This window comes from Aethalodelphis obliquidens, unplaced genomic scaffold, assembly GCF_003676395.1.
Source record: "Aethalodelphis obliquidens isolate GAN/ISIS:26980383/991018 unplaced genomic scaffold, ASM367639v1 scaffold24, whole genome shotgun sequence".
In the NCBI taxonomy this organism is placed as follows: Eukaryota; Metazoa; Chordata; class Mammalia; order Artiodactyla; family Delphinidae; genus Aethalodelphis; species Aethalodelphis obliquidens.
In genome coordinates, this window is record NW_020837968.1 from 13153152 (window position 1) to 13162043 (window position 8892).

An 8892-nucleotide genomic window follows, 5' to 3' on the forward strand; every position below is an offset into this window, starting at 1 on the left:
AGTGTGGGAAACCTCACCAGGGTGTTTTCCAGCTTGAGGAAAGCTCCAGGGTGGTCCTAAAAGACAACAATCATTAATGTCCCTCTCTTCCCCATAAGTTCCTGGGGTCTAAAATGCTCTCTCCTATTGCTTTCTCTCCACTTATACATAATTTATGTCCTATTCCAGTAGCTATAACTTCATCTTTTTTCTAGTTGCCCCTTACGCCCAGACCTTTCATCCAGAAGGGTTGGGTACAACAAGGGCAAAGGCATTTTTATAAAACCTACAGAGACCCATTATGCCCCCCACTTTGGGCCACATGGACCACTATAGGGGGACTCTGCAAACACTGTGCTCAACAAATTAGTCATGATCTTGTTTCTCCAAGATCATGTCATTGAAACAAATAAATCCATACTTGTAAACCAGAAGTAAGTTTAAATCTCCTTCCTGCTTTTGACTAAGCAACCTCCAGGAAGGTGTACCAACCAGATCAGCCTGGGTTGCCATTAGGGGAAAGAAGCAGCATTACACTCGGTGGTCAGGAGGAACAACAAATTTTCAAAAGCACTTTATATAATCTCCCAACAATTTTATTCTGACCCTTACCCAGGAAACAGCTGAGAGGAGATGATCCCTTTCTGAGGACAGGTGTATTCCTTGACCTTACCAAGGTGCCTGGACCAGAAGAAAGTGAAGGAGGTAGAGCCAGACATCTTTTGAGTCAATTTTTGACAAGAATCCCCCAATTCTGAACAATACCAAATCCCAGTGAATTGCAGGGAATGTTCAAAGACTACCGAATACCTGACTACCAGCCCACTGTTTTGCAACAAAAGGCACACCATTGCTAGACTGAAAGCCGTCCAGAAATATAAGCCAAAAATATAACACAGATGAGTTTCATGACCCACAATAGTGTGGCCAGTGTAAACTTATCACACTGGAACGTCAACATATAACCTGCAAAAGTGTTAATAAGTAGTGAGGCACCACCTATAACCCCAAGAAGAGGTGAAAGGTCAGATGTAATCAGTGTGTCAGGAACAAGTATGGGCAGTGCCCCCTGCTATGTGGTTGCCTTCACTGACAGACAACTGGGTCAGCTTTTGTCAGGACTCAAAAAGTTTGGCATGTAGTGGTAGCCTGTGTATCAAAAACAGAAGCTGTTTTACCTTGTACCCAACACGATGGTTGATGTGTCACTCTGTCTGGTCTGATGATGGTTCAAGTAAGCAACACTTGCAGTCTGGCAGTGCAGACTCAACCAGCAGCTTGATTCCAGTTGGTTTCAGTGCCAAAGGGGGTAGTCTTCAATCCTACAGTCTGTGGTTTTCCAAGTGACAGTCCAAATAATCAGGCCATGGCAACAACCCAAGAGTCAGTAAAAATATAATGAGATTTATCAAGTGTCGTATTTGTCAGAGCTATAAGAATGACCTTGGGTTTTGCCCCCTGAGCAGAATGACCCTGTCCACTTTGAGTTCTGAATAAGTTGGCCCTGAGCCTGAACAATTGCAGCCGCCCAGTGGACACCACCAGCTGTCAGCTTAGCCAAACCATCAGTGAAGCAGTCCCAGACATTATGGGGAACCTCTGTGAATCAAGGGCCCCGATGAGCCAGCAACTTTGCTACAGGTGGTGGAGTGGAATAGCTGCCATTTTTTCATGTAGAGCCAAGATGCTTCTGGGGCCAGGCTGGCTACATTCTTGAATGTACCATTTCCATTACCAGATCCTTTTTCACTTTGTTAGTCATTGAGTCTGAATTGATCCATCCCAAAATGGAAATACCAGGCCAGAGAGTCACAGTTGCTCCAGGGGTCAGGCACTCAGTTTCAGTAAGAGCCCAATAGTGAGCTAAGAGCTGCTTTTAAAAAAAGTAAAACTGGTAGCTGTGTCAAGGAGTCAATGAGTCAATGAGGCACCTCCAAATAGAGGCCACCTCCCTTTGCCAGAAGCTCCAACTGGCAGCATCATTACTCACAGAGACTTGTAGCTCAAAGGGATCATTGAGGATGTAGGCCCCAGAAGCATCAGTACCTCTCTACATGCAGCTCTTCCCAAACAGGAGAATCCCTTTTGGATCTTATGGGCATTTACAGTATAAGCATATAAAACATAAATACCAATTACACATTCAGCAGTGGAAGCCAGAACAACAATACATTGCATTAACACAGAGGACTCCACTCCCTGGACACGTTAACGTTCCTTTCTTACTGTGAACCCTGTCCCGACCCCAGCAGTTGAATTTGGACATAAACTCACTAATGGGACCCAGTTGGATGGTAACTCAGGTGCCAGTATCCACCAGAGCCACAAAAGTTTGAATCCCTTCTCTTCCCGACATTCCCTAACCCCTTTGATAGATTATGGCTTCTCATCCCTTTTGGGAACACAGCAATGTCACCTAGCCCCAACCATCTTACTCCTTAAACCAGCTGAGGTCAGTGAAAGGAGACAGGATGGGTCACAGGGGTATGGAGAGGGAGGGTGACTCCACGCAGTAAGCAAGTCACATTTCACTTTGGGGAGGCATGTCAGCAGCAAGCAATAATTTATTTAGATTGTTGGAGTCAGTTTCTCATTCAGAGGATCAGCCTCATCAGCATTGTAAACCGAACCTAGGACACTAAAAGCCTGAATACCAGTCAATGCCCTCTCTGTGGTTTCCCATGGGAAATTGTCTCAGGGAAGTGGGGCCAAAACTTCCTGAAAGCAGGCAGGACCCACTGCAAAACAATAAGACAAAGCTCTGAGACTTTTTACTGCCATGTTCAAATGGATCTAAGGTTGGCATAACAGACTACAGGAGGGTCTGAGCCATAAGCCAACCCAGCTGTTCTGTTCCTCCTTAAGGAGCATCCTTGCACGATGCTCTCTATCTACCGGGTGAACCAGAGAACGTTCTAAAGATTTGCCTGGTCTCTCCTCCTTGGGATTGTGAATTTCGCTCCTTTCACACTCAAGGCAGATATGTGTCTCTGTAACTGTTGTCTGAAAGAGAAAAGATACTTCTACCCATACAGAATGAATGTTAGTATCAGTTATTCTAAAGGGGTGGGCCCGAAGCTGAGGTTGACCGAGGTCCTTCCACTGAAGGAGAATTAGCAATGGATAGGGTAGCAATTGGATAGCTGTCTGGATCCCGTTCCTTAGCCTGCAATGGCCCCCCCCAATTGTTACTGAACACAAGTTTGTGTGCCCAATGCACAGCCAAACAAACTGAAAGGTTGGAGTTTGGGTCAGAGAAAGGTTTATTGCAAGGTCATGCAAGGAGACGGGTGGCTCGTGCCCAAAAAACTCCGAGCTTCTTGAAGGGTTTCAGCAAAGCACTTTTAAAGGCAAGGTGAGGGAGGGGCATGGTTAGTTGTTGCAGACTTCTTGGGGTAGGATTTCTTTGTTCTTGCAGCTGTCCCTGTTTGTCAGGTCACGATGTTCCTGTAACCCTGCAACAAGACAAATATTATTCTCTGTTCTGCAACTTTTTATCTCTATATGAATGGACTCAAAGATCAGAGCCATGAGAATAGTCTATCCTGTGTATTTCAGGCAACATTGTTTTGCAAAAGGTGCAGAGCCAGCATGACTAAGCACAGGCAACAAAACAGATCTAATATGGAGTCAGATTTGTTATTCTCTATTACATAATTTCTTTTCATTAAGAATGAATACACTGGAAGACCATTTATTGCCCAGTTGACATACAATTTCTTCAATGTGTTTGCTGCCATTTCCCATGGACTTCCCTCAAATTCTGTTCATCATCCTGCAAAGCCTTCATTCTTTCCTTTCTCATACTTCAGCATTTTAGAAAATGAGTGTGAAATTTAATTTGAAATATTGAGTGCACTTTTACAAAAATGTAAAATATTATCTTAAAATACATTTTCTTTGTGCTGTCCTCAAGTTATTATGTGCATTACCTTTGTGATTTTACTTAGGTCTTTTTGTCTTGGATTGGTTGCAAAAGCCATATGTGATTTTTATATTGGGAATAGAATTAATGAGTCTATGATGAATAGTGGACATCCTGTTTTGAAGAAATCATATTTTGGGCAAAATGCCCATAAGAGACATGTTTTTGCCAATAGTTTAGTGCAGAGCCTCAGGGATCTTTTCTTTCTTTTTTTTTTTTTTTAAAGAAATGAGAAAGTTTGATGCTTTTGCATTCTATTTTAAATTCGTTTTAGGGGAGATTTCAAAACAACTTGTTACTTCATTTTTTGTTATTGTAACAAATTCATACTTTTTCTGTTTTGTTTGTTTTATTTTGGTGTTTCACTACCTACACTTAAGGGCAGAGTATTACTTTAATTAAAAATCACTCTGGGGACTTCCCTGGTGGTCCAGTGGCTGAGACTCCATGCTCCCAATGCGGGGGACCTGGGTTCAATCCCTGTTAGGGGAACTAGATCCCACATGCATGCCACAGCTAAGAGTTTGCATGCCACAACTAAGAAGCCCACATGCCACAACTTAAAAAGACCCTGCATGCTGCAACTAAGACCCGGTGTAGCCTATATAAATAAATAAATATTAAAAAAGGAAATCACTCTGTTTTCATTTTCTGTTTCTCTCTTTCTTCCCACCTCAATTTTTTCTAGTCAGTTGGTGGCTTGTCCTATTGAAACTAGAGAAACACTTGACATATTAGTTACTTGACATATTAATTTTGGCCACTTCTGGTATGCTTTCTTTTGCCAATGAAATTATTGCAATTGAAAATTTGCGTGCGGGTCTCTATGAGAAACGAAGTCTTTCCCTTAGGCATTAAGTATTAAGCCAGTTTCTCTACCATATAACGAGAGAAGTGTTAAAACCAAAGTTCATGGCATGCAATTGGCAGAGGCAAATAAATGGTTCTCTTTAAAAATTTAACTTCAAGAGCAATAAATCTCTAGTTAAACTTAAAAACAGGATTTTTAAATGGCAAATGAAAACTATACCAATTTCAAATAGTAGCTGAAATCCTTTTTTTTTTTTTTTTAACGTTTCTTAATTATCCTGTGAAATGTCAAGTGTGCTTTAGGGCATCTGGTTAACATTGTCTTAGTTCTGCCATATAATCAAACAATTTTTACTGCTGGAGGGAATTCAGAGATGATCATTTTACACATATGGAAACTGAGATTCAGAGACAGTCAGTGATGTACCCATAGTCCTGAACAAGCAGGGCTAAAACATAATTTCCCTTTCTGATGCTTTTTTCACTATGCCACATTGCCATAGCAGTAACTGTTCAGAAAGTATAGCGAAATATTCACATAAATTTCAAATGTCTTAGATTTAAACCTTTGTAGACATTTTATATTCATGCTCCTTTTGGCTCCATTTGTACTGTTTTGCTAAATGAATGTAGTGGTCTCTCCCTTTGCCTCAATGTAATAGCAGGCCCAGCCTCATTTTTAAGTAATGGTACAGATTTAAGAGTTTTTAAAGATTATGAACCATTTCTATCAGAATTCTAATTTCTGAATCCCATAACCTGCTTCAGTCCTTATCTTACTCAATATCTTTATAGAATGTGACACGCTGATGAACCCCTCATTCTGGAAACAGCTCTTCCAGCCTGGTTTTTCTAATATCTCTGGACTATGATTTCTCTATCTCCTTCAATGGTTTCTTTACTGTTAGTCCCTTAATGTGGAGACTCCTTTTGGTTCTATTTTTGTCTTTATTCTCTCTCTGAGTGATCTTCCACTTTTATGGCTTCAGAAAGCTGGCTTCCTATCTACACCTCTGGCCCCAAGCTCTCTTTGTTGCTCCACATGTGCATTTTATACTTCCTGCTGGAGCTTCCCACCTGGTTGTCAGACAACCAAGATACATGTCATATATTCACAACATTGCAAAATTTTCACATTTACCAAGTGTGATTTGGGTTAAAAAAAAAAAACTGATCTCTCCGAGTTCCTGTTCCCTCACCTGTACAATGGATTTGTTATGAGATTAAATGTGAAGAGCCCAGCACAGCAAGTGGAGAGTTATTGCTTTCTTGTCCACTCCAGAACCTACTTCTCCTGTTGTGGTCTGTTTTCAATGACCTTCCCTCCACATAACAATGTCTTTGTGTCATACCCTACTCTTCTCCATCTCTCATCTTTTCATTATGTCAGTTAACAATTCCTTTGGATGTTCTATCGGTGAAACATCTTTCTGTTTTCGCCTCGAAACCTCTAAATCATCTCTGCCTTAGTTCTGGTCTCATTGTACTTTTGGACCTGTCTGCCTCTGGCCTCTTTTGTCTGTTCATTCTCCAGGATGGCCTTCTCTACTACCTAACAACCTCACTGTCTGGGTGGGCTTCCCACTGTCTTCAGAAAAAAATTAAAAATTTTTAATTAAGCAGCAAATCCCTTTGCAATCTAGTCCCTACCTACTATTTCAGCTTCATCTCCTGCCCTTAACTTTGTTAAGTTAAAATATTATATACGATGAGGTAGTTAACTGGTAAAACTAATTTAGTGTCTTCTGGTTTAGTTAATAACAAGTAGGAAGGTAGGATAGGCCAGTGTATGTTTTAAAACAATTTAAAATTTGTATAAAAATCAATTGCAAGTACCGTACAAAGAACTTTTTTTCCTGAACTATTCGAGAGTAAGCTGCCAACAGAATGTCCCATCATCCAGAATACTTTGGTGCATATTTTCTACAGACAACAACATTCTGCACATCCATAGTACAACCATAGTAATCAAGGAGTTCAAAATAATACATTACTACAGTTTAATCCTCATTAGACTAGACCCTCATTCAAGTTTCACCAAGTGTTCAATTATATCATTTATAGAAAAAAAAATCCACACTAGGTCACGCGTTACATTTATTTGTTATGTCTGTTTAATTGCCTTTGGTCTGGAACAGTTCCTCACTTTTTCCTTGATTTCTATCACTTTGATACTCTTGAAACTTTTAGGCCAGTTAGTTTTGTAAACGGAATTATTCTGATGTTTCCTCACAATTACCTTTGGGTTAGTTCCTCTTGTGCAGAAATATAGAAGTGATGGTGTATACTCCTCATTGTATCCTATCAAGTGGCTCATGGATTCAGTATATCCCAGTACTAGAAATGTTCATTTTGATCATTTTATCAGTAAGGATAGTAACGTAAGTGTTATTCACTGTAAAGTTACTCCTTTCCCTTTGGCAGTTAATAAGTATTTTGTGAGGACATACTTTGAGACTATGGCAGTATCATATTCCTCATTAAAATTTTCATTTGTTTATTACATCAGAATCAACTCATGGCTTCCTATTTTATTCAATGGATTGTAATATGCTTCTGTCATTTCCTTTTGATACCAAAATTTTCCCAGAATTGGCCAGTTAGTGCCTTTTTTGAGTTGGCTTCAATGGTCTTTTCACAGGTCCCTTTCATTCTTTGAACATTGTGTTATTTTACAGCTCACAAAGATGTTTCAGGTGCATCTCGCACTTTTCTTGCCCAAGCCACTGAATCAATCATTTCTCCAAAGACTCCTGGTTCCTATTTAGTGAAACATGAAATTTAGAAACCAAGATCTGGGCACTAAATAGACTCATTCTATTAGGGTATTGCTGTTCCCAGGCCCTTAGTGGAAAGAACTGGGGATAAATGTATGTGTATATATATATATATATATATACACACACACACACATTAACAATGATATTTAGGTATATGTATGTTCTATGAGTTATACAATAGACATACCTTTACATGTATTTATGTTGTATAAATACATATATACATATATGGAATGAGTTCATACATGAATGAGAGATAGTGTACGATAATGGAATACCTTCTGACTTTGCTGAAACGTATTAAAAGTTAAAGTAATCAGTACAGAGTGACTTTAGCTGCAGAAATCCTGATCAACTATGACTTAAACAGTAAAAACTGTTATAAATCTCACAAAGAAAAGTTGGAGAAGTGCTCTCTGGTTTGGTATAGCTGTCCAATGCTGTCATTAAGGACCCAGACTTTTCCATTTATTCACGCTGTCATCCCCAGCATGTTGGCCTTTTTCCTGACATTTGTTATCCTATGGTCACAAAATGGCTGCCAGAGAACCAAACAGTGCATCCTCACAGTGCAAGAAGAAAGAGAAGGCATGGCCAAGAAAGACTTCATCACTTGTCTGTCTTTTCTCAAGCAACATAGTCTTTCCCAGAAATCTCCCAACTGTCTCCTCCTTCCATACTAGTTTTCAGAACTATGCTACATGGCCCCAGATCCCTTAGAAAAAAAGTCATGCTTAGCCAAAGTTTTCTGACTTTGTTAACAATATATATATATATACACACACATTTTTAGTTTGAAGTTTACACTAACTCTTCTGTCTTTCTGCTGGGTGAATATGTAGAGAAAACCACTTGTGTGCTTTCTAAACTTGTTGACACTCCAATGCAGGGACCCAGTTCCACCAAGGTGACAGAATATGTATTTATTAATTCAATGAGTATTCACTGGATAGTATTGTAAACGCTAGAATATGAAATTCCTGCCCTGAAGGCGCTTGCATTCTAGTGGCGTGCTCCATTAGAGGAAATCTAAATCCAGATCAGAGGAGATCAAAAGACTTTTCAGAATTACCTTTACTTACTTCCTATCACTCTGCTTTACTCTTTCAAAAACAGAAGTCGGCTGTTCATTTCTGGTGTATATTTGACTCTGACCTAAATTATATTTTTCCTGGCTGATATTTCTGAGTTTGTGAAATGAATTTGGGCTTCTTCCTACTTTTAAGTACTAACATTTGCAATGCTATTTTTGCATCTTTTTGTTCATTTTGGTCAATTATAGTGTTGAGAATTCTGTAGTCCTGCTCTTTGAACAGCCACTCTTCCTTAAATTTAGTGTGTCCCACTTGGGAAGAAACTCATACTTTAAATGGAAACTTTTGCTGTACAATATGGCTT